The sequence below is a fragment of the Hemitrygon akajei genome, chromosome 2 (assembly GCF_048418815.1).
Source record: "Hemitrygon akajei chromosome 2, sHemAka1.3, whole genome shotgun sequence".
NCBI classification, from domain to species: Eukaryota; Metazoa; Chordata; class Chondrichthyes; order Myliobatiformes; family Dasyatidae; genus Hemitrygon; species Hemitrygon akajei.
The window spans coordinates 64,300,380-64,323,082 of record NC_133125.1 but is presented as its reverse complement, the minus strand read 5'-3'; the positions used below and the strand labels follow the sequence as shown (position 1 = coordinate 64,323,082).

The 22,703-nt window shown below is 44.4% G+C and overlaps 1 protein-coding gene across 2 annotated transcripts in view; it reads right to left on the bottom strand.

Annotated features, from left to right (window-relative positions):
* Positions 1–21,628, bottom strand: part of zcchc7 (zinc finger, CCHC domain containing 7) — a 243,492-nt gene extending 221,864 nt beyond the window's left edge. The window contains exon 1 of one of the 2 annotated variants that reach the window (XM_073024013.1): positions 21,521–21,628. The gene's annotated coding sequence lies outside the window, so the exon portion shown is untranslated. Of the gene's footprint in view, positions 1–21,265; positions 21,374–21,520 lie in introns of those variants that run through there. The other variant, XM_073024018.1, reaches the window with a different exon arrangement.
* Positions 21,629–22,703: the final 1,075 nt, after the last annotated feature.

Here is a 22,703-nt window from a genome sequence, read left to right as displayed (position 1 = left end):
CACATGACAGGGATATATATAGCACTGGACTAGACATGCCCGACCTTCATCCCTGATGAAGATGGCAGAGTTTGTCATCGAAATGTCGGCTATAAGTAATGCCAGCACCTGGCTGGAAGCCTGAGAGGAGGTTATTCATTATGTGCACTACTCTGTCATAGGCCATCTATTCTGTTCGTACTTCCTTAAAGAATTCCAACAGATTTGTCAGGCAAGAGCTCCCTCTAAGGAAGCCAGCTAAACTTGTTCAAGGGCAGCGAGAACAAGGCAGGGAACTACAGGATGAAGAACCTGACTTCAGTCGTAGGGAATTTACTGAAGAAAGTTCTAAGGGATAGTATCTTTCACCACTTGGATAATCAAGGTCTGATCAGCACTAATCAACATGATAGCATGGTTTTGTGCATAGGAGGTTATATCTAATTAATCTTATGGAATCTCTTGAAGTAGATGTTGCCTATATGAATTTTAATAAAGTGTTTGACATGGCAGGTCGATCCGGAAGATTAGACCGTTTGAGATTTGGGGGAGCTAGCAAAGTGTATTCAGAATTGATTCAATGATAAGAAGCAAACTGATGGTTGAAGTACAATTCTCTGACTGGAGACCTGTGACTTGTGGACTACCTCAGGAACCAGTGTTGGGGATATCACGTCATTCATTATTTAAATAAATACTTTGGATGTGAATGCACATGACACGATTAATAAGTTTGCTGATCATACTAAATTGGGGGATTTTGTTGATAGTGAAGAAGGTTACAATTAATTATAAAGAGATCTTGATCAATTAGGGAGATGGGCTGAAGAACAAGTGATTTTCAACCTAAATAAGTGTGAAATGATGCATTTTGGACATTCAAATTAAGGTAGGACTTATACAGTGAATGGCAGGGCACTGAAGAGTGTTGTGGAACAGAGGCATCTGGGAGTGTAGTTTGGTAAAGAAGGCAATCAACATGCTGCTCTTCATCACTCAGGGCACTGAGTTTAAAAGTATAGACATAATGTTGCAGTATAGACAAGTTGTCGGTAAGACTGCAATTGGAGTGTTGTATAAAGTTCTGGTTACCCTGGATAGGAAAAACATTGTCAAACTGGAGGGTTACAAAGATACTGCCTGGATTAAAGGCCTGAGTTACAGGGAGAGAATGATCATGCTGGACTTTATTCCTTGTAGTATAGGAGAATGAGAGGTGACCTCAAAGAAGTTTAAGATGAACAGTTATATAGTCTTTTCCTCAGGGTTGGGGAGTCCAAAACTAGAAAGCACATCTACGAGAGGGAAGAGATCTAAGAGACCTGAAGGGTAACTTCTTCACACTGTTAAGGAGTACCTGGAATGAGCTGTGATAGGAAGTGGTTGAGGTGGGTACAACTGCAACACTGAAGAGGCATTTGTATAGGTAGATTAACAGAAAGGGTTTGGAGGGTCATGGACCAAATGCAGACAACTGGGACGAGTGAGAAGGATGTTATGGTTGTCATGGACTAGTTGGGCTGCAGGGCTTGTTTCCATACTGTATTACTCTGACTTAGTGACTCATTTCTGCATTTCCCCCCCCCCCCCAAGTTTCTAGCATATTGCTGGTGTCTTCTACTTTGAAGACTGACATAACATACTTATTCAGTTTATCTGCCTTCAGATAAAGAGCCTTTGCTCTCTGTTACTACTCCTGAAGTTCAATGTCTACTTTTGCCTCTCTTTTACTCTTTGTGTATCTGAAAAAGCTTTTGGTATCCTCTTTTATATGATAAGCAGACTTACTTTTACATTTCATCTTTTCTCCTCATTGCTTTTATTTTAAATTGCCTTTAGTTTCCTGCTAGTTTTAACAATACTTTATGCCCTCTCTTTTGCTTTTATGCTGGCTTTGACCTCACTTGCCAACCATGGTTGCCTCATCTTCCCTTTAAGAATGCTCATTAATGGAGAATGTGTGGAGCAGGTTAAGACCTACAAGTATCTGGGAGTACAGTTAGACGAGAAGCTAGACTGGACTGCCAACACAGATGCCTTGTGCAGGAAGGCACAGAGTCGACTGTACTTCCTTAGAAGGTTGGCGTCATTCAATGTCTGTAGTGAGATGCTGAAGATGTTCTATAGGTCAGTTGTGGAGAGCGCCCTCTTCTTTGTGGTGGCGTGTTGGGGAGGAAGCATTAAGAAGAGGGACGCCTCACGTCTTAATAAGCTGGTAAGGAAGGCGGGCTCTGTCGTGGGCAAAGTACTGGAGAGTTTAACATCGGTAGCTGAGCGAAGGGCGCTGAGTAGGCTACGGTCAATTATGGATAACTCTGAACATCCTCTACATAGCACCATCCAGAGACAGAGAAGCAGTTTCAGCGACAGGTTACTATCGATGCAATGCTCCTCAGACAGGATGAAGAGGTCAATACTCCCCAATGCCATTAGGCTTTACAATTCTACCGCCAGGACTTAAGAACTTTTTAAAAGCTATTATTAATGCTTTTTGAGATAGTGATTGAGTTAAGTATTGTATGTAATTAGTTTTGCTACAACAAGTGTATGGGACATTGGAAAAAAGTTGAATTTCCCCATGGGGATGAATAAAGTATCTATCTATCTATCTATCTTCTTATTTAGGATGACATGATCTTGCATCTTCTGAATTACTCTCAGAAACTCCTGCCATTCCTGTTCTGATGAGTATTATGGAACAGAGGGAGCTGGGAATATAAGTGCACAGCTCACCAAAAGCAGCTATGTTTACTTCATGATTAACTCATCATAGTGCACAGACACGATGGATCCATCTCAGTCCTGCTCCCCTGAACTGGAACATTTGGCAGTCAAGCATCATCCATCTACCTGCCAAGGGAGTTTTCCACTGTTATCCTGGTTGCAGTGTACTTTCCACCCACGACCATCATCAGACTGGCACTGAAGGAGCTGAACACCATGAACAGCAATCAGGAGATAGATCACCTTGATGCCTTCCCAATCTTTGCAGGGGGAAATTAAAACAGGCCAGCTTGAAGACGTCTCTCAATGAATAATACCAACATGTCACTTGTGGAACCAGAGAAGTGAACACACTTGACCACTGTTACACCGCCACCAAGAACACTTACTGTGCCATCCCACACCCACACTTTGGCAAACCTAATCACCTGGCTATAGTCCCAGCACATCAGAACACCACCACGAGTTTATCATGAAACACACACCTCCACCTTTTGCCTTTTCCAAATCAGCAGTTTGGTCCATCCTGTGAATCGAGAAGTCTTCGAATCTGGTTGCCATATCTGTTGTACTGGGAGTAAGCCATATCTCAATTTCATACATAATACAACAATCTCTCATTTCCCTCTGATACAGTAATCTTGCCTTCAGCTCCTCAATTTTGTTCTCCACTGACTGCACATTTGCTAACAAGATACAGGGTAGAGGGGGGCCCATTCCTCTATGTTTCAGCTTGGCTTAGAGTCCCCTCTCCTGCCTCGCTTCTGGCCATAGTGATGAACCTTCGTCAGCTTAAAGGTGACCTATCTGCTTGTTTGAGAGTTAAGTCCACTGAATCTTTTGGAAGTCTGTGAATCTGTAGTTCTTTAAGTTAATTTAAAAATATATTGCTTAAAGGGAAATTACATGCTGCAGATTGCAATGAGAGTAATTCAAAAGAGGTACATTTAGAAGTATTGTATGTAGTCCGCAGAACATTGCTGTGATTCACCAGCGCCATCTTGCTTAGTAAGCTGTGGGTAAATCACAAGATTGGCTGCCTGCTGAGAGCTAGATCTGTAACAGTCAATATTGGTAATCCAGAACTCTACAAGAAATCCAGGTGTAATTTATGGAAGTCAATTTAAGAACAAAAAAAATTCCTAGTGAAGTTGAGGTGAAATCAGATGCACGTCAGCTATGGTAGAGTTTGCAGGCCATTGATTCCTATAAGTCAAAACCAAACATCAATAATGGCTGTGATGCTTCATTCCCCAATAAGCCAAACAACGTTTATGTATGCTTTGAAAGGGAAAGTAACACTATACCTGTGCAAATCCCTGCAGCATCTGGCAGTCCTGTGATATCTGTCTCACAGGCCGACATCAGAACACCTTTCATGAGGATAAACCCTCTGAAGACATCAGGCCCCAATACCGTAGCTGGCAGGGCACTGAAAACCTGTACCAAAGATCTGGATGGAAAGTCGAAGGACATCTTCAATCTCTCACTGCTGTAATCAGAGGTTCCCACCTGCTTCAAAGGAGCATCAATCATACCAGTGCCCAAGAAGAGCAGAGTGAGCTGCCTCAATGTCTGTTGCCCAGATGCACACAGATCAACTGTAATGAAGTGCCTTGGGAGATTGATCATAGCCAGAATTAACTCTTGACCTACTGCAATTTGCTTTCAGGTCTACAGTGGATGTAATCTCACTGGCTCTCCACTTGGCTTGGGACCACCTGGACAACAGCAATACCTGCATCCGTCTGCTGTACATTCATTAGCTTTCAACAGCACCATCCCTTCAGTACTAATCCATGTTTTAAAACCTGGACCTACGTGCCTCCCTCTGAAACTGGATCATTGTCTTCTTCATCAAGACCACAGTCAGTGTATATCAGAAATATCACCTCTCCTGTGCTGACAATCAACAGAGGATGTGTGCTTAGCCCACTACTCATGACTGTGTGGCTATGCACAGTTCAAACGCCATCTATAAAATCGTCAATGACATAACTGGTGTTGGAAGAATCTCAGGTGGTAATGAGGAAGCGTTCAGAGGTGAGACAGATCAGCTACTTGAAAAGTGTCACAATAACAACCTTGCACTCAACATCAGTAAGATCAAGGAAGTGATTGTGGACTTCAGGAGAACACACAGCAGTTCTCATCGAGGAGCTAGCAGAGGAAAGGGTAAACAGCTTCAAGTTCATGGGTGCCAACACCTGAAGATTTATTCTTGGCCCAACATATTGATGCAATTATAAAGAATACACCCAATACGGGTGCCAATGTCTCTTGAATTCAAATCCACTTCTCCCAAAACAATCTAATTCAACTGTGGTCTATTAATTTTAGACGATGGAAATTCCCACACAAAATCTATTTTTCCCAATGATAAAGCTCAAGATCCCCTAAATATTTCTCAGAAAGTAAAACTAAAAGGAAGCTGATATTTTTTTTAAATAAATCAACAGAAAAGTCAAGATGAGCCAAGATGGCAATGATAAGGGCTAAACAATGCATGAAGCTCCGATGGGAATCATCAAATATTCCCGTTGAAATGTTCCCTACTACAGCTGAATTCCAGTCAGAGCCTTGGGTACTTCAGTATGCAACATCGTTTTAAGATGTTTAAAAGTATATATTGATACTCAAAATCAATGGATTGCAGTCTGCTGGCTCAGGTCACGAGTGCAGTTTCCTTTCAAAAAAATGAAGTGAGGAAGCTGAGCTGTAAGTAAGATTGAAACACAAAACCTTTAAACCCCCTCCCCCCACTCCCTACTATCCAGCTGAAGAATGTAGTCTCTGGAAAATAAAACTAAAAACCTCAGAGCAAAATTACTGCACCAGAGGGTCATCGGGGACTGCCTTATACTTTGCCTCATGGAAACATAACTATCCCCTGACATTTAGGGTGCAGCACTGCAGCTCGATAGCTTCTCCATTCACAGTAAAGTCAGAACATCTTAGTCCTTTAAAGGCAGAGAGGGTGGAATAAGTTTTATAATTAACTCACCGTGGTGCACTGCCTGGCAGTTCTATCTCAGTCCTGGTCACCCAATCTAAAACATCTAGCAGTCAAATTTCATCCTTTTTATCTGCCGAGGGAGTTTTCTACCATCATCCTGGTAGCAGTGTACATTCTACCTCAGGCTAACATTAGGCAGGCACAGGAGGAGCTAAGCCCCGTAATCAACAGGCATGAAATAGCACACCTTAATGCCTTCCCTATCATTGTGGGGGGATTTTTTTTTTTAACGTAATTCAGTCTAGTTTTTTTACTGTGTCATGTAACACCATGGTCCTGAAAAACGTTGTCTCATTTTTACTATGTACTGTACCAGCAGTTATGGTCGAAATGACAATAAAAGTGACTTGACTTGTCTTGACTTGATTTCAACCAGGCCAGCTTGAAGAAGTCTCTGAACAACTACCACCAACATATCACCTGTGTAACCAGAGGAGCCAACACACTTAACCAGTATTATACATTATGAACACTTACAATGCAATCCCATACCCACATTTTGGAAAGAATCATCGCCTGCCTCTACTTCTACTCCCAGCATATAGGGAGAGACCAAAGACCGCAGCACCAGAGGTGAGGACCAAGCAAATATGGTGGAGGCAAAGGAGTGCTTACAGGACTACTCTGAATTGTGGTACTATCAAATATTCAGGGTTTCATCTTTGAGTCTGAATGAACATGCTATAGTTGTCACTGACTTCATCATGACCTGTGTGGATGTCTGTGTGCTTTCGAGAACATACTTGACATATCCAATCAAAAGCCATGGATGTACCAGGTGATTCATAGCCTGCTAAGGGCTAGATCTGTGGCATTTGAGACCGGTGATCCAGAACTATACAAGAAGTCCAGATATGACCTACAGAAGGTTATCTTAAGAGCTAAAAAACAATCTTGATTGAGGTTAAGAGACGAAATCAGATGCACATCATCTATGGCAGGGTTTGCAGGCCGTTACCTTCCTTCAAAGCGAAACATAACATCAATGGCTCCCAGATGAACTCAATGGCATTTATGCATGCTTTGAAAGGGAAAGTAAAACTGCATCTATGAGAATCCCTGCAGTAATCAGTGACTTGTAATTTCTGACTCTGAGGCCAACTTCAGACATCTTTTAAGAGAGTGAACTCTTGCAAGGTGTCAGCCACTGCTTGTGTACCTGGCAGGGCTCTGAAAACCTGTGCCAACCAACTGGCAGGACATCTTCAATCTCTCACTGCTACAGCTGGAGGTTTCCATCTGCTTCAAAAATGTGACAATTATACCAGTGCCCAAGAAGAGCAGGGTCAGCTGCCTCAATGACTATCACCCAGTGGCATTCTGCAATGAAGTGCTTTGAGAGGTTGGTCATGACTAGAATCATCTCCTGCCTAAAGAAGGACTGGGACCCACTGTGATTTGCCTATCACCACAATAGGTTGTCATGACCTCAGCCCCCTCCTTTGTGAGAATCGCAAGAGAGAGAGAGCTTTACGGTTTGGAATGTGGGCTGGTCGCTCAACAAGACAAAAACCTTGGACATAGCCATTGTCTTGGGAGACACCTTTGTGGAATAAGGAACTGGCCTACATGCAAACCCTCAGGGCAATGTGAGATGGGTGATGGGGGAAAGATTGCCTCGCCCCCCCCACCCTGATGGACACCTACAACCCTGCCAGTCCAGATAAAAGGTGGGCTGCCGAGGCGGGGACTCAGACGCACCAAGGAGACACACGAAGAAGACACGATAGTGCTTCCCGTCGGAGCGGGAAGCCATTCTGAAGGAAGCCACGTGCGTTAGATTCCGGATCGGGAGTCTGTGGCTGGAACCAAAGGACAAACCGTTTTAACTAACAACAGGGGTTTGCTTCGCAAAGACAACGGGCAAGTGTTCCTTCTCTCTAGTGTTCCTTCTCTCTCTATCCAACACGTGAAATGCCAGCGGTTCCCGAAACGGGGAAGCCTGCAGACTTTGAATGACTCTTATATTTCATTGGACTCAGTATCCCCTAGACAATGATAGAGCTCATTTTTGATTGATTACTACACCTGTGCTTTAGATTCAGTTTTGACGATGCATATGATCTGAATGTTTTGTATTAACCATACGTTTGTGCCCCTTTATAAATAAAACGTTTGAAAATAGTAGCACCAGGCTTCAGCGGACCTATCTATCTTTGCTGGTAAGTCACCCGGTTACTGGGGAACGTAACAAGTGGGGCCTCGTCCCGGATTTGAAACCAAAGGGGAGGGTCAGTGAATCGGGCTGCAAGTCCAAACTTAAATCTGGTTACGCAGGTAGCCAGACAGGAAACCAGCAAAGATGGATGTGGAGGAATTTATGAGAAACCCGACTGTAGAGGCGCTAGGAGCGGCTACCAAATTAGACTTGGTAAATCTGGCAAAGGGGTTAAACCTCGCAGAGGTGAGGTCATCAATGAAAAAGCAGGAAATGCGAAGGGGCATAAATCAGTATCACATTGGGAAGAAGGTGTTTGCAGCTGAGGATTTGGAAAATATCCCCGAACAGAGATTAGCGAGTGGGACAGATCAGTTAGAGTTGGAGAAAGTAAGGTTGGAACATGATCTTAAAGTAAAGCAGCTAGAAGCAGCTGAAAAGGCTGAGGAACGGGCTGCAAAAGAAAAAGAAAAGGAAAGGGAGCAGGCGTTCAAACTAAAGCAGCTAGAAGCAGAAGAGAAAGAGAAACAAAGGAGCCATGAATTGGAGCTGGACAGGCGAAAGCAAGAGCGAAGAGCTCAAGGGCAAGAGAGAGAGGAGGGGTTTGATGTTAGTCGGGCGTTGAGGTTGGTCCCCCGCTTCGAGGAGATGGATGTTGATAGTTATTTCTTGCTTTTTGAAAAGGTGGCAGTGAATCGGAAGTGGCCCAGAGAGCAGTGGGTGGCGTTGTTACAAAGTGTGTTACGAGGGAAAGCACAGCGGGCATATGCCGCGTTGCCCCCAGAAGGGGAAGGGAATTATGACCAAGTGAAGGAGGCCATTCTCCGAGGTTACGAGTTAGTACCTGAGGCGTATAGACAAAGGTTCCGAAATTTAAGGAAAGGGTGGAATCAAACGTATACCGAGCTAGCCCATGAGAAGGGTGTGCTCTTGGACCGTTGGTGCACCGCGGAAAAGGTGGCCGAGAATTATGGGCGTCTCAGGGAGTTATTTTTGATTGAGGAATTTAAAGGTTGTGTTCTGGAAGAGATCCGGATGTATTTAAATGAGAGGACGAATCAGTCCATCTCAGAAATTGCTAGGTTCGCAGATGAATATGCCCTAACCCACAAGACAAAGTTTTCCTCGCCAAAAAGTTACCCGAGAGACTGTCAGAACGGTAGGGAAAGCCCGCCGGCTGAGGCGGAGATCCCGCCGGGAGCTAGCAGAAAAAGTGAGGATAACAGGCAGGAAACTTGGAGATTTCCTGGTTTAACCTGTTTTAATTGTGGAAAGGTGGGTCATATTGCATCTAAATGCTTTGCTCCGAGAAAGGAGCCAGAGAGAGAGAGAGCAGCGATCCCTATCGGGCGTGCAGTGATAATCAGAAAATCGGCAAGAGGGTCCCAGGGGAGCAGAAAGCGCGAGGGGTCGGAGATTTATCTGTCACCCGGAACCGTGTCTGTGAGGAAGGGGGACCCGCCTATCCCCGTACGGATTTGGAGAGACACGGGGGCGGAGCTATCATTAATTAGCCATAACGTATTACCATTTGGACCTCCGACGGGCGAGGTAGCCCTGAGAGGCATAGGAAACTGGACCTAGGTAGTGCCTTTGCATAGGGTCCTTCTAGATTGTGAGTTGGTGTCGGGACCAGTGGAACTGGGGGTCCTGCCGGAGTTGCCGGGGGAAGGCGTGGACGTCCTTCTGAGTAACGACCTAGCGGGTGGGAAGATTGGAGCAGCCGTGAAGCTGAAAACCCAGCCCGTGAGAGTTGAGGCCCTGCCCATAGAGTCCCCGAGCTATCCCGCATGCGCGGACACTCGCAGCCTGTCGAGAGCGGCAGCTGAGAAAGCGAGCAGTTTAAAATTGGCCCAGACGTCTTTACCGACCCTGTGCCACGAGGGTTTCCAGGGTGGTAAAACGAGGAATAGTAACGTAAAACGGGGTAAAGGAGAGAAGGGAGAGAAGGTAGATCCTCCCTTAGAGAAGAAAAAGGTCCTAGAGGTAGGAAATAAAGATGAGAAACAGATAAAGCTGTTAAAAGGTCCAGGGTTGGACCTGGATGAGTCTAAAGGTGTTCCCGATAATGAAATGAGGGCAGTCCTCGATGAAAAGGATGCCATTACCTTGAAGAAGTCTGCTGGGTTGGCAGATGAGGTTGTGTCAGCCCAAGGGGTTGAGTTTACTTCGGAAGTGAGTTGCCCAGAGAGTAACTGGGAGGATCAGGGGAAGTTAGAATTTGAAAAGGGTATGGGTATTGAAAGCCTGGAAGAGGTGTTATGCCCTCGGCCCCCTCCTTTGTGAGAATCGCAAGATCCCTAGTCGAGGGGGGGTCAACTGACCCAAGAGGGGGAGAGACGTGCTGAATAGACACAGGAAAAGTGTCCAAGATGGGGAGGCCCGTGGTCCTACACCTAGTCATGGAGCTCAGAAAAAGTCTGAGGTATTTGACTCGGCTGGACGAGATGGCCGTCCTTTTGGATCAGATAGACTTGGTTCGGGAATGAAGGTGTCTGTGCTGAAGGGGGTGTTCTGAGTTAAGGTGGAGTTTACGAATGGGGAGATAACTGTTGTTGTGGAGGAGAACGGTAAATCTGTAGTTCCCAAATCGAATGGAAAAAAGCTGAAGTCTAGATTGATGCCTGCGCATCGATTACAGGTTGATTTGGAATGTAAAGGGGCCTCACACGCTATTGTTATTCAAGAAAGCGCTGTGAGGAAGCCGAAATTTAAATGCGGCCGGAGAAAAAGGTTCGAACTAAAACACATCAGCCTGTATGGTCTTGACAAAAGGGTTAACTACCTGTGTAGCATTAAAGAATTGGGCGGAAATTCCCATGATGGACTAGGTTGGGGACACGGAGTTAAGAGAATAACCCTCGTGGAAAGGAGGGAGAGTACCTCGCCAAATTACTCAAGTTTCCCACGGGGGGACTCCCCGGGAAAGAGGCGATGGTCAATAGAAGTTGTCATTTTTAAACAGCGACGCCGGTTGTACGGGTTTGCGCCCAAAGCCTGTGAATAATAAAGACAACCCCTTTGGAGACCTGCCGATGAAATAACACGACCGAAACGATTAGTAACAGTATAAACTTTTGTAGATGCACCTAAGCTAAGATCACACCTCCTTAGTTGTGTTGCTGAAGAAAATAAATAAAAATAGGTGGTTATTGAGCTGAAGTTTGATGCTACCAGACTTTAGTACGGTACGTGAGGTTAAGATATTAAAGAAAGGGGCACTGTAATTGTTACCTGTTTAGATACTGACTGGAATGTATAACGGTAGTACTCTGTGAAGAGAAAAGCTTGTGTAGTATGTTAGAGTCCAAAAAAAAATCCTGTACCAACTTGTTTTTAACCGCTGGTAAAGAACTTTTAAGGGGGAGGTGTCATGACCTCAGCCCCCTCCTTTGTGAGAATCGCAAGAGAGAGAGAGCTTTACGGTTTGGAATGTGGGCTGGTCGCTCAACAAGACAAAAACCTTGGACATAGCCATTGTCTTGGGAGACATCTTTGTGGAATAAGGAACTGGCCTACATGCAAACCCTCAGGGCAATGTGAGATGGGTGATGGGGGAAAGATTGCCTCGCCCCCCACCCTGATGGACACCTACAACCCTGCCAGTCCAGATAAAAGGTGGGCTGCCGAGGTGGGGCCTCAGACGCACCAAGGAGACACACGAAGAAGACACGATAGTGCTTCCCGTCGGAGCGGGAAGCCATTCTGAAGGAAGCCACGTGCGTTAGATTCCGGATTGGGAGTCTGTGGCTGGAACCAAAGGACAAACCGTTTTAACTAACAACAGGGATTTGCTTCGCAAAGACGACGGGCAAGTGTTCCTTCTCTCTCTATCCAACACTTGAAATGCCAGCGGTTCCCGAAACGGGGAAGCTTGCAGACTTTAAATGACTCTTATATTTCATTGGACTCAGTATCCCCTAGACAACGATAGAGCTCATTTTTGATTGATTATTACTACACCTGTGCTTTAGATTCAGTTTTGACGATGCATATGATCTGAATGTTTTGTATTAACCATACGTTTGTGCCCCTTTATAAATAAAACGTTTGAAAATAGTAGCACCAGGCTTCAGCGGACCTATCTATCTTTGCTGGTAAGTCACCCGGTTACTGGGGAACGTAACAAGGTCTACAAGCAGCATCTAATTTTGCCAACGACACAGCTACTGTTGGCAGAGTTCCAGATGTAACAAGAAGGCGTACAGGAGTAAGATAGATCAGCTGGTTGAGTGGTTTTGAAGCAGAACCTTGCACTCAACATCAGTAAGACCAAAATTTGATTGTGAACTTCAGACAGAGTAAGTTGAGGGAATACACTGTCCTCATCAAGGGATCAGAAGAGGAATGGGTGAACAGCTTCAAGTTTCTGGGTGACAACATCTCTGAGGATCTATCCTGGGCCCAACATATTGATGCAATTACAAAGGCGGCATGACAACGGCTATATTTCATTAGGTGTTTGAGGAGAATTGGTACGTCACCAAAGACAATTGCCAATTTCTACATATGTACTGTGGAAAACATTCTAACTGGTTGCATAACCGTTCAGCAAGGAGTGACCATTGTACAGGAGCAGCAGAAATTTGTAAACTCAGCCAGCTCCATCATGGACACTGGCTTCCCTCGCACCTAAAACATTTAAAAGATGATAACTCAAGAAAGTGAAAAAAGAATCTGATAGGAGAGTGGCCAATAGGAGAAAGGGAAGGAGGGGACCCAGGGGAAGTAATAGGCAGATGAGGAGAAGTAAATGGCCAGAGTAGGAAATGCAGGGGAGGGGGGAATTTGTTCAGGTTGGAGGGTACCCAGACAGAAAATAAAATGTTGCTCCTCCACCCATGGATCAACACATGGGAACGGAATGGGAATCAGAATTAAAACGTTTGGCCATCAGAAAGTACCGCTTGTGGTGGATGTTGCGGAGGTCCTTGACAAAGCAGTCCCCCGATTTACAAAGGACTCCACCAGTGTAGAGGAGGTTTTATCGGGAGCGCTGGACACAATAGACAACCCCAGCAGATTTGCAGGTGAAGTGTTCCTTCACCAGGAAGGGCTGTTCGGGACTCTAAATGGAGATGAGGAAAAGGTAGGTGTATCAGCAGGTGTAGCACTTAGGCCAGTTGCAAGGAAAGTGCCAGTACCAGGAGGGATGAATTGTCAATGGGAATTGTACAGGGAGCTATCCTTAGGGAAAGTGGGGGGGGGGGGGGGGGGGAAGGAAGGTAAAGATATGTTTAGGGGTAGGATCCCTTTAGAGATGGCAGAAGTTGCAGAGTATAGTGTGTTTAATGCAAAGGCTGATGGGGGTATAGGCAAGGCCAAGAAGGACTCTCACTATAATGGTGGTGGGAAAATGGGGTGAGTACAGATGTATGTGAAATGGAGGAGATGGGGGTGAGGGCAACATAAATAGTAGAGAGAGGGGAACCCCGTTTTTACAGGAGATAGAGTGGGAAGAGCGTACTCGAGATAACTATGGAAATCAATAGGTTTATAAAAGATGTGGGTAGACAGAGATCAAGAATGGGAAGTGAGGTGTTAGAGACGAACCAAATGAAATTAAGGGTAGTGTGGAAGACAGAAGCAAAGTTGGTAAAATTGACAAGTGCAGCATGGGTGCATGAAGTAGCACAAATGCAGTCATCGATGTAGTGGAGAAAGAGTTGTGGAGTATAGCCAGGGAAGGCTTCAAGTATAGACTGTTCTACTTAGCCAATGAAGAGGCAGGCATAGCTTGGGTCCATGTGAATGTCCATGGCTACAACATGAGTTTGGAAAAAATGGGAGGAGCCAAAGGAACAATCGTTCAGGATGATGGCCAGTTGTGCCAGATGGAGAAGGGTGGTGGAGGTTCTTTTGTCAAGCAAGAAGCCAAGAGCTTTGAGGCCTTCTTGATGGGGGAGGAAGCATATAGGGACTGAACATCCATGGTGAAGATGAAGCAGTCACGGCCAGGGAATTGAAAATTACTGAAATCAAGGGGATGAGAAGTGTTGCGGATGTAGTTGGGAAGGAACTGAACTAAAGGCAATAAAATGAAATCAAGATATGAGGACTCCAGTTCAATAGGGCAGGATCAGGCAGATACAATAGGCTTACCCAGACAGTCTGGTTTGTGGATCTTTGGGAGGTAGAAGCGAGCAGTGTTGGGTAAGGGAACTATGAGTTTGGTAGCAGTGGTTGAAAGTTCTCTAGAGTGGATGAGGTCAGTAAAGGTGTTGGAGACAGTTTTCTTATGGTGTAGAGTGGGGTCCTTCCCAAGGGTTGGGTATGAGGAGGTGTCTGAGAGTTGCCACCTCGTCTCAACAAAGTAGAGATCAGTGTGCCAAACTACAACAACACCCCCTTTGTCTGTGGTTTTGATGGTAAGGTTGGAATTGGTGTAGAGAGTGTGGAGGGCAGTTCATCTGGAAGGGATCAGATTTGAGGAGGAGAGAGGAGTGTTGAAATCAAGACGGTTGATGTCTTATCGGCAATTAGAGATGAAAAGATTCAGAGCTGGCAGAAACCAGAATTGAGTGTACAAGAGTGTACATTAGTGAAACTTGACTACAGGAGGGGCAGGACTGACAGCATAATGTTCCAGGGTTCAGATGTTTCAGACGTGATAGAGGCCGAGGGATGAAGGGTGTGGGGATGGCATTGTTAGCCAGGGAAAATGTTACAGCAGTGCTCAGGCAGGACAGATTAGAGGGCTTCTCTACCGAGGACATATGGGTGAGCTGAGAAACAGGGAAGGTATGACCACATTAATGGGGTTGTATTATAGACCACCCAAAAGTCAGCAAGAATTGGAGGAGCAAATCTGCAGAGAGATAGCAGACAACTGCAGGAAACATAAAATTGTGATAGTAGGGGATTTTAATTTTCCACGTATTGAGTGGGACTTCCATACTGTTAAAGGTCTAGACGGGTTACAGTTTGTAAAATGTGTTCAGGAAAGTTTTCTCAATCAATATATAGAGGTACCGACTAGAGAGGATGCAATATTAGATCTCCTATTAGGAAACGAGTTAGGATAGGTGACGGAAGTGTATGTAGGAGAACACTTTGGTTCCAGTGATCAGAACACCATTAGTTTCAACTTGATCATGGATAAAGATACATCTGGTCCTTGGGTTGAGATTCAAAACTGGAGAAAGGCCAAATTTGAAGAAATGAGAAAGGATCTAAAAAGCATGGATTGGGGCAGGTTGTTCTCTGGCAAGGATGTCGTTGGTAAGCGGGAGGCCTTCAAAGGAGAAATTGTGAGAGTGCAGAGTTTGTATGTTCCTGTGAGGATTAAAAGCAAAGTGAATAAGAATAAGGAACCTTGGTTCTTGAGGGATATTGGAACTCTGATAAAGAGAGAGATGTATGACATGTATAGGAAACAGGGAGCAAATAAGGTGCCCGAGGAATATAAAAAGTGCAAAAAAATACTTTAGAAAGAAATCAGGAGGGCTAAAAGAAGACATGAGGTAGCTTTGGCAGTCAAGGTGACGGATAATCCAAAGAGCTTCTACAGGTATATTAAGAACAAAAGGATAGTAAGGGATAAAATTGGTCCTCTTGAAGATCAGAGTGGTCAGCTATGTATGGAACCAAAAGAAATGGGGCAGATCTTAAATGGGTTTTTGGCATCTGTATTTACTAAGGAAACTGGCATGGAGTCAATGGAAATAAGGCAAACAGGTAGTGAGGTCATGGAACCTATACAGATTGAAGAGGAGGAGGTACTTGCTATCTTGAGGCAAACCAGAGTAGATAAATCCCCAGGACCTGAAAGGGTTTTCCCTCGGACCCTGAAGGAGACTGTAATATTAAGAAGTTAGCATCTCGTAGGCCGCTTGTGACCCTGGCTATTTTTTAAAAGTCATAGCAGCTATGAGCTTGAGAAAAAGAGTATAAATGCACAAGTGCTTTCTCATGAGATAAGCTGAGCGAGTGACAGTAGCCTTGGTGTGGGAAACATATTGTTTCTTGTGTTTCTTATGGCATCTGCAAGATAAGCGATTAGAGGGAGTGACTATTTACAAGGGCAGCTGACTTTGGGTGGTGGGTTTGTGCATGTCTATATCCAGACATAGTAGCAATTAAAACTGTTATACGAACAATTTATGACTGATAACGTTAACAATACTCATCTGTAGAGAAACTAAGGGGGGTGAACTCACATGTATCTTGTGTACGTGACTGCATGATATAAAAAGAACCGTATTTGCTTCAGGAGGCAGAGACCCTCGAAGCAGCCTCCGAGAGACAGTGCTTAAGGAGGGTTCTCTCGAGTAACTTGCTAATAAAGAGTTAAAGTTACTTTCACCATAGTATGTGGTGTCTTTGCATCGGGTAGATCGAAAGAAGTTTATAACAATTTGGCACCCCAGATGGGACCTCAAGACAAGGTACATCCATAAAGACAGTGTCAGTGGTCGACTCTGTGGCAACGACTTGAGGTGGATGGGCCCACGAGTTAAGATTTGCCTCGATCCCTCTCATTAGTTGACCACTTTGGTGACCCTTTCGTCTGATGGGTGACCCTTTGATGAGCTCCTGAAGAACCACAGTTAAACTACCCGAGCACTATGGTAACTCAGAAGGTGAGGTTCGAGTCCTCAAACTTCAGGTATAAGAAGGTGAGGTTTGAGTCCTCAAGATCAAGGTATAAGATAAGGTTCGAGTCCTCACACTTAAGGTATCTGGGGTTAGAGTCCTCAGAATTTTGAAGTATAGTGGATAATATTGTTTGAAAGTGCCTGTCTCGGACACCCTGCCTTAGACCAGTTGTTAAGAGGGGAAATCCCCCACGCGAAGGTCAGGACCCTGAAGTGGGTGCAGAGAGACACGGCACTAGGTTACAAAAGGGTGTATAATCTGAATTCTGAAATGGGTCAGACCCTTGATAAATCGGGGTCTAACACCCCTATATTTAAACTTTGTAAAGACAACCCGGGGGATGAAAATGATTTCCGCAGACTGTTGGCGTCACTGAATAAAAAACTAGGGAATGAGATATAGCCACTAGGTGTCAGCTGGGATTTGGATAAATGTTCCAAAGCAGAGGAAGCGCTGTGGAAACGGGGGTCTGCAGAAAGGTGGAAATTATTAATGTCAACAGGGAGAAAGACATGAAAGGAAAGAGAAGCGGGGAAATAAAAATGGTGATCACAAAGGTAAAGTGGAGGTACCTCCTGACATGTCTGGTTTGCCCCTATTGTTTCAAAATGATGATACGGATGAAACTGAGGAGGATTGGATGATCTGCCCCACTCCACCCATATACCCCCGATCCCACATACCTCTCAAACAGACGCAACAACCCCACCCCAGGAACAGTACTGCGGCCCTATTGCAACACGGACCAGGAGTCAATCAAAATCCAGAGGCAGGTACCTTACACATCCCACCGGTCTCAGAGCCCCAACACCACCCAATTTCCACGGCCAACCTATGCCTAAGGGTAACATTAACTATGGACTTCCACCATCCGGACCCCAGCAACCACCCTTAGCAAGCGCTAGGGTTACAGGATGCTACCTCTGTGGCGCCTCTGATCATTGGCAAAGGGACTGTCCCGATTGCCAACAACAGTCCAGGCCCCCGGGTCGGCAGCAACCATTCACCACCCATAACCTGTTTTCTGCCTGACTAGCTGATCAGCCAGATACTGGCTTGATGTAATGGATTCTCTGCAGCAACAATGTTTGGATTGTTACATGCCAGCAGCAATAGAACACAGACGCAGATTTTAATGTTAAACAAATATATTTTCAATACCTACCCAAAATATAGACAAATAAAACAATTGCTTCCCTAACCAAAAATTAACAATGCAATGCATCTTTGCTCACAAACTGTGGAGATCTGGAAACAGTTCCTCCCAAGCCTTACACAAACAGAGTCCTAGGATGGCAATCCAGAAGGTTCCAGAATTCACAGGAACAAGTACAGGTGTCTGTGAGGAAGGGTTCATAAATCCACATGAAGATGACACAAGGTGAAGATCACAGAAAATTCCAGAGGACAAGTGATTGTCATGTACACACTGGAACACACATGAAATACTGCTGTAGAAAGCAGCATCTGTCAGAGATCCTCACCACTCAGACCATGCAGGTAGAAGGTACAGGAGCCTCAGGACTCGCACCACCGGGTTCAAGAACAGTTACTACCCCTCAACAGGCTCTTGAACAAATGGGGATAACTACACTCATTCTACTTCTGGTGTTCCCACAACCAATGGTCTCACTTCAAGGACTATATTTTGTTTTTTCATGCTCGTTATTTATATTTGCATTTGCAGTTTGTTGTTCATTAATCCTGTTTACATTTACTATTCTACAGATTTGCTAAGTATACCCACAGGAAAAAGAACCTCAGGGTTGTGTTACGTATTCAGGCAACGATAAATATATGTGAGTTAGGCAAGGGTTTTTATAACAAATAACACGTTTATTAAACATTGAAAACAAACCCCCCCAAAAGTAAACAAATACTAACGTAACCGGAAAACAGCTGCTGTGCGGCAGCTTAAACAGTTCTTAAAGCGATGCAGCAAAAACAGTTCTTAAAGCGATATTGCCCAAAAGTTCAAAATGCTCAGTCCATTTAAAAGGAGAGACTTTTTAAGGCGATTTAAATTCTCTTCCACGTCGTTGTCCTTCGATCCCCGGCGTCGAACTCTTCCCACGTAGAATTTTATGAAACGTAACGGTTTAAAGGCACTGACCTCTTTTTCCACACTATTCTCAATCTTCTGCTTCCCGCAGAGATTAACACGAGAACAGTCAACGAAATCCTTCCGAATGAGGATCACACAAGGTCGAACTTTCCACCGTCGAAGTTCGATTCTCCTCGATCTTTAACTTCCTAAACTTTTATCTTCACTCTCCACTAGCAGTATTGTAAAGAAACTGCTGGCAATGATCTTTTAAACTTTAGGCAATAGATAAAACTTCATTTTTCAACTAAACTGCGTCATCACATTAAATCACGCAGTGGCATGAAGTCAACATGGCAAATCCAGCCACGAACTGCCCCCACCTGACAGGGTGGGGTCTTCCTTTTATACCCTGTAAAAAAAACCTGTCACATGACCTCTACTGGCGGGAAAATGACGTCACTCCACCATCACAAGACCATTACCTCAAGTCCAGTATAACTTCAACCCCAGTCACGTGACAAGGGTACCACTGTCACGTGTCATGAGTACGTAACAGTTGTATGCGGTGACGTGTATGTACTCTGACAATAAATTTTACTTTGAACTTCGAATCATGATGCGAAGGTTTGAAAGGCAAACTGCAGGCACCAATGAGGAAGCCACTCAATCTCAGGTGATATAAAACAAGTTCTCAGCTCAGTGCCAAAAAGTCAAGGCCAAGCATACCTTGGATGGCCTTGGTCACAAATTACACATTACAACACATCAACATCTCAAGCAGCACCATCATTTAATATACCTCTAACTTTGATAACTTCACAGTCCAAATCATCTGTGCCATCAGCCCGGTATTATCTAGGACATCCATGCATGTTACCCATTCCTTTATCAGACACTATGACCCATTCTCTTATACATGCCCATTAACAACACTTCCCTGCCAATGCTCTTGAATTAGTTTACACCAGTTAATCAGCACATCTTTGAGATGTGAGAGAAAACCAAAGCATGCAGAGGAAACACACATGGTCACAGGAGAATTCACAAACTCCACACACAGCCCAAGTGGCTGAAGTCAAACTGGGGTTGTTGGAGGAGAGAGACAGTTGTACAAACTATAGTACCATTTTATCTCAGCATTTGATCAAATGGTACAAAGCACAGCAGCCACAGATTGGTTTATGATTTCCTCTTGACGTCAAGAGAACCTAGTCCAAGCCTGTCCAATTCAAAAGGCAAGTTATATATTTGTTGTCAGGTTTATAGATGAACATAGCACAGGAAAAAAAAACCCTCAGGCCCTGATGTCTGTAACAACAAGAATGCCAATTTAATCTGGATAGTTGCACATGATATATATCCCTCAATTCCCTGCTCAGTCAAGGGCCTACTGAATTTTTTCTTAAACATTATCTGTTTCCACCACCTCCCCTAGCAGCAGATTCCAGGCATCTACTACTCTGTGTGAAAAACTTGCCATGAAAATTTCCTTTAACTTGGCCCCTTTCAGCTTGGATTTTATGTCAGTACATGTTAAATGAGCAATAGCACAGCAAATGGAGTCCAATGTGGACGAACACAAGGTCATCTACATTGATTTTTAAAAATGAAAGCCAGGGCATTTAATTTTAAAATGGTGAGAGACTGAAATATGGTATTGCTTAGAGCAGAATGCCCTTGTAGAAGAATCTCTCAAAGTTATTTGGGTATATCAGGCAACTGAAATGGAAAATGGAGCCATGACCATTATTGCAAGAAGATTTGAGTACAAAAGTAGAAAGGCCTTGCTGAAATTATGAGGTAATCAATTATAACCTTATTGAATGCACACACTCAGTGATTCAGGAATAGCTTCACCTTTGTCATTCAATTTCTGAATGGATATTGAACCCATGAACACTACCTCTACTTCTTATTTCTTTTTTTGCACTGCTTATTTAGATTACCTATAATATACTTACTGAAATTTAGTTTTGTTCCATATTATCATTGTACTGCTGCCACAAATTTCACAGCATGTGCCAGTGATATTAAACCTGATTCTGACTCTAGTGCAACAGGCACAAAGCCAAACAGGGTCTCTTTCTTCCAAACCAAAAGATCCAATCAATCCTGATGAAGGATGTGGTCAAATCTGGCTATAAAACGCAACCTCGACCCTTTAAAATCCTCTTATGATCCATCCAGTTGAATATATTCTTCCCAAGAAGGGAAACATCGAACTGTGATCACCAAGGAATTGAATGTGGACTTAAGGAAGGGGAAGTTTGGACACCACACACCAATCCTCACTGAGGTTAGAGGTGGAAAAAGTGATCAGTTTCAAGTTCCTGAGCGTCAGCGTCTCAAATGATCTATCCTGGGCCCAGTACAATAATGCAATTACGACAAGGGCACACCAGAAGCCAGATTTCATTAGAAGTTTGAGGAGGTTTTGTTAAGTTACCAAAGACTATAAATTTCTACACATGTACAGGGAAGAGCATTATGACTGGTTACTTCACCACCTGGTATGAAGGCACACGTACACAGAATCATTAGAGGCTTCAGAGGGTTATAGACTCGGCCACATAGGAACAAGCCTCCCCATCACTAACGACTGCCGTAAAACAACACATTTCACGACCAAAGTCAGTGACAATAACACTAATTCTGATTTTGTCAGGTAGATTAATGTCCCGAACCCGGTGCATGCCCGCAATGAACTTCGCCGCAACTCCAGGCTAACAACATCTTTACTTACAACTCCGGGGCGCGCGTCCGCCGTGCGCGCTCAGCGGTCCGGAGCGCGCGCGCGCGGGAACGTGGCCAACCCCCACGTGCTGCGCTGATCGCCGCGAAGGGGTTGGAGTTGGGGGCCAGGCCCGAGCATTCACCCCGGCGCGGGCTCCCCACGTGGCCCAACGTTCGTGACACCCACGTCCGCCATCGTCCCCGCGAGGAACTAACTCGTGTCTGAAAGCCGGCTTAAAGAATGGTTTCTACGGCTGACACTAACCTGTTTACATCAGGAGCAAGCCGCTCAGGCAGTTCTACCATCACTCACGCTGCCATCCTCGCTGGCCGACCGTGATGCTCCACGACGTTTGTGCCGGCAAGACCAGCTTCCGCCAGTCTCTGAGGCAGCTAGCCAACCATGAAGTATTCCTTGGTTGTGCAATCGTGTACATTCATTGTACAACTAAATGGAAGGACAATTTTAACATAAAGTCAACGGACTGCGCATAAACTAGCTTTTCAGCGCACACTGTCCGTGCAAGTCATCAGGTAGAAAAATTTCGAGCCCTTGTTCCGTACCCCACCATCGTGTTTTAAAAGCTTATCTCAATACTTCTTAAATATATGAGAATACTTTTAGCTCCTGAAAGCAGCTCATTCTAGGTTTTAACCATGCTCAGGATGAAAAAAAACCATCAAATTTTCTATTAATTTCGCATACTTCTCTGGTTTTAGCCATCTTTGCTAAAGGAGACATTTCTCATAACTACTGAACAATAGCCTATATGATTTTGTATAACTGAATTGAAATACCTCTCCCGCATTAACCACTCCATGGAATGGTTTGTCTTTAATCAGAGCAAAAAGTTACATCCTGGCGCATCTTCTCCAGTACAATCAACTCCTCCCTGTAGAAGGGCCACTAGAATTGCATACAATAAACCATGGATCACTAATGGTTTATAAAGTTCCCCAATACTGTTCATGCTCTTATAATCAACTGTATATCTCTCAAAATGAAGGCATGAATCCCAGATCTTACCTACCTGTGCTGCAGCCTTGGAGTATTTTTGGACAGGTCCTTCTAGGTCCCTTTGTTCCCATATTCCCCAAGGTGCTACCATTCAAACTATATATCATAGTCTTATACGTCCTCCAAAATTGCATCAGGACACATGTTTCAGGATTAAATCCCACCTGCCATTACCCTGCCTATCTTACAAATGTTTCAATGTATTCCATGAACAAGGGCTATCCTAGTTACTATTCACAATATTCCCAATTTCATCCCTACAGGAGACTTGTTAATTGTACCTCTGACATTAACATCCCAGATAATCTATATATATATTCCCAGCACTGATCCCTGCAATACAGTGCAGATGACAAGCTTCCATTTGCAAAACAATCCTTCTCTGTCACCTTCTGCTTCAGATCACAAATCCAGTTTCAGATCCAGATTG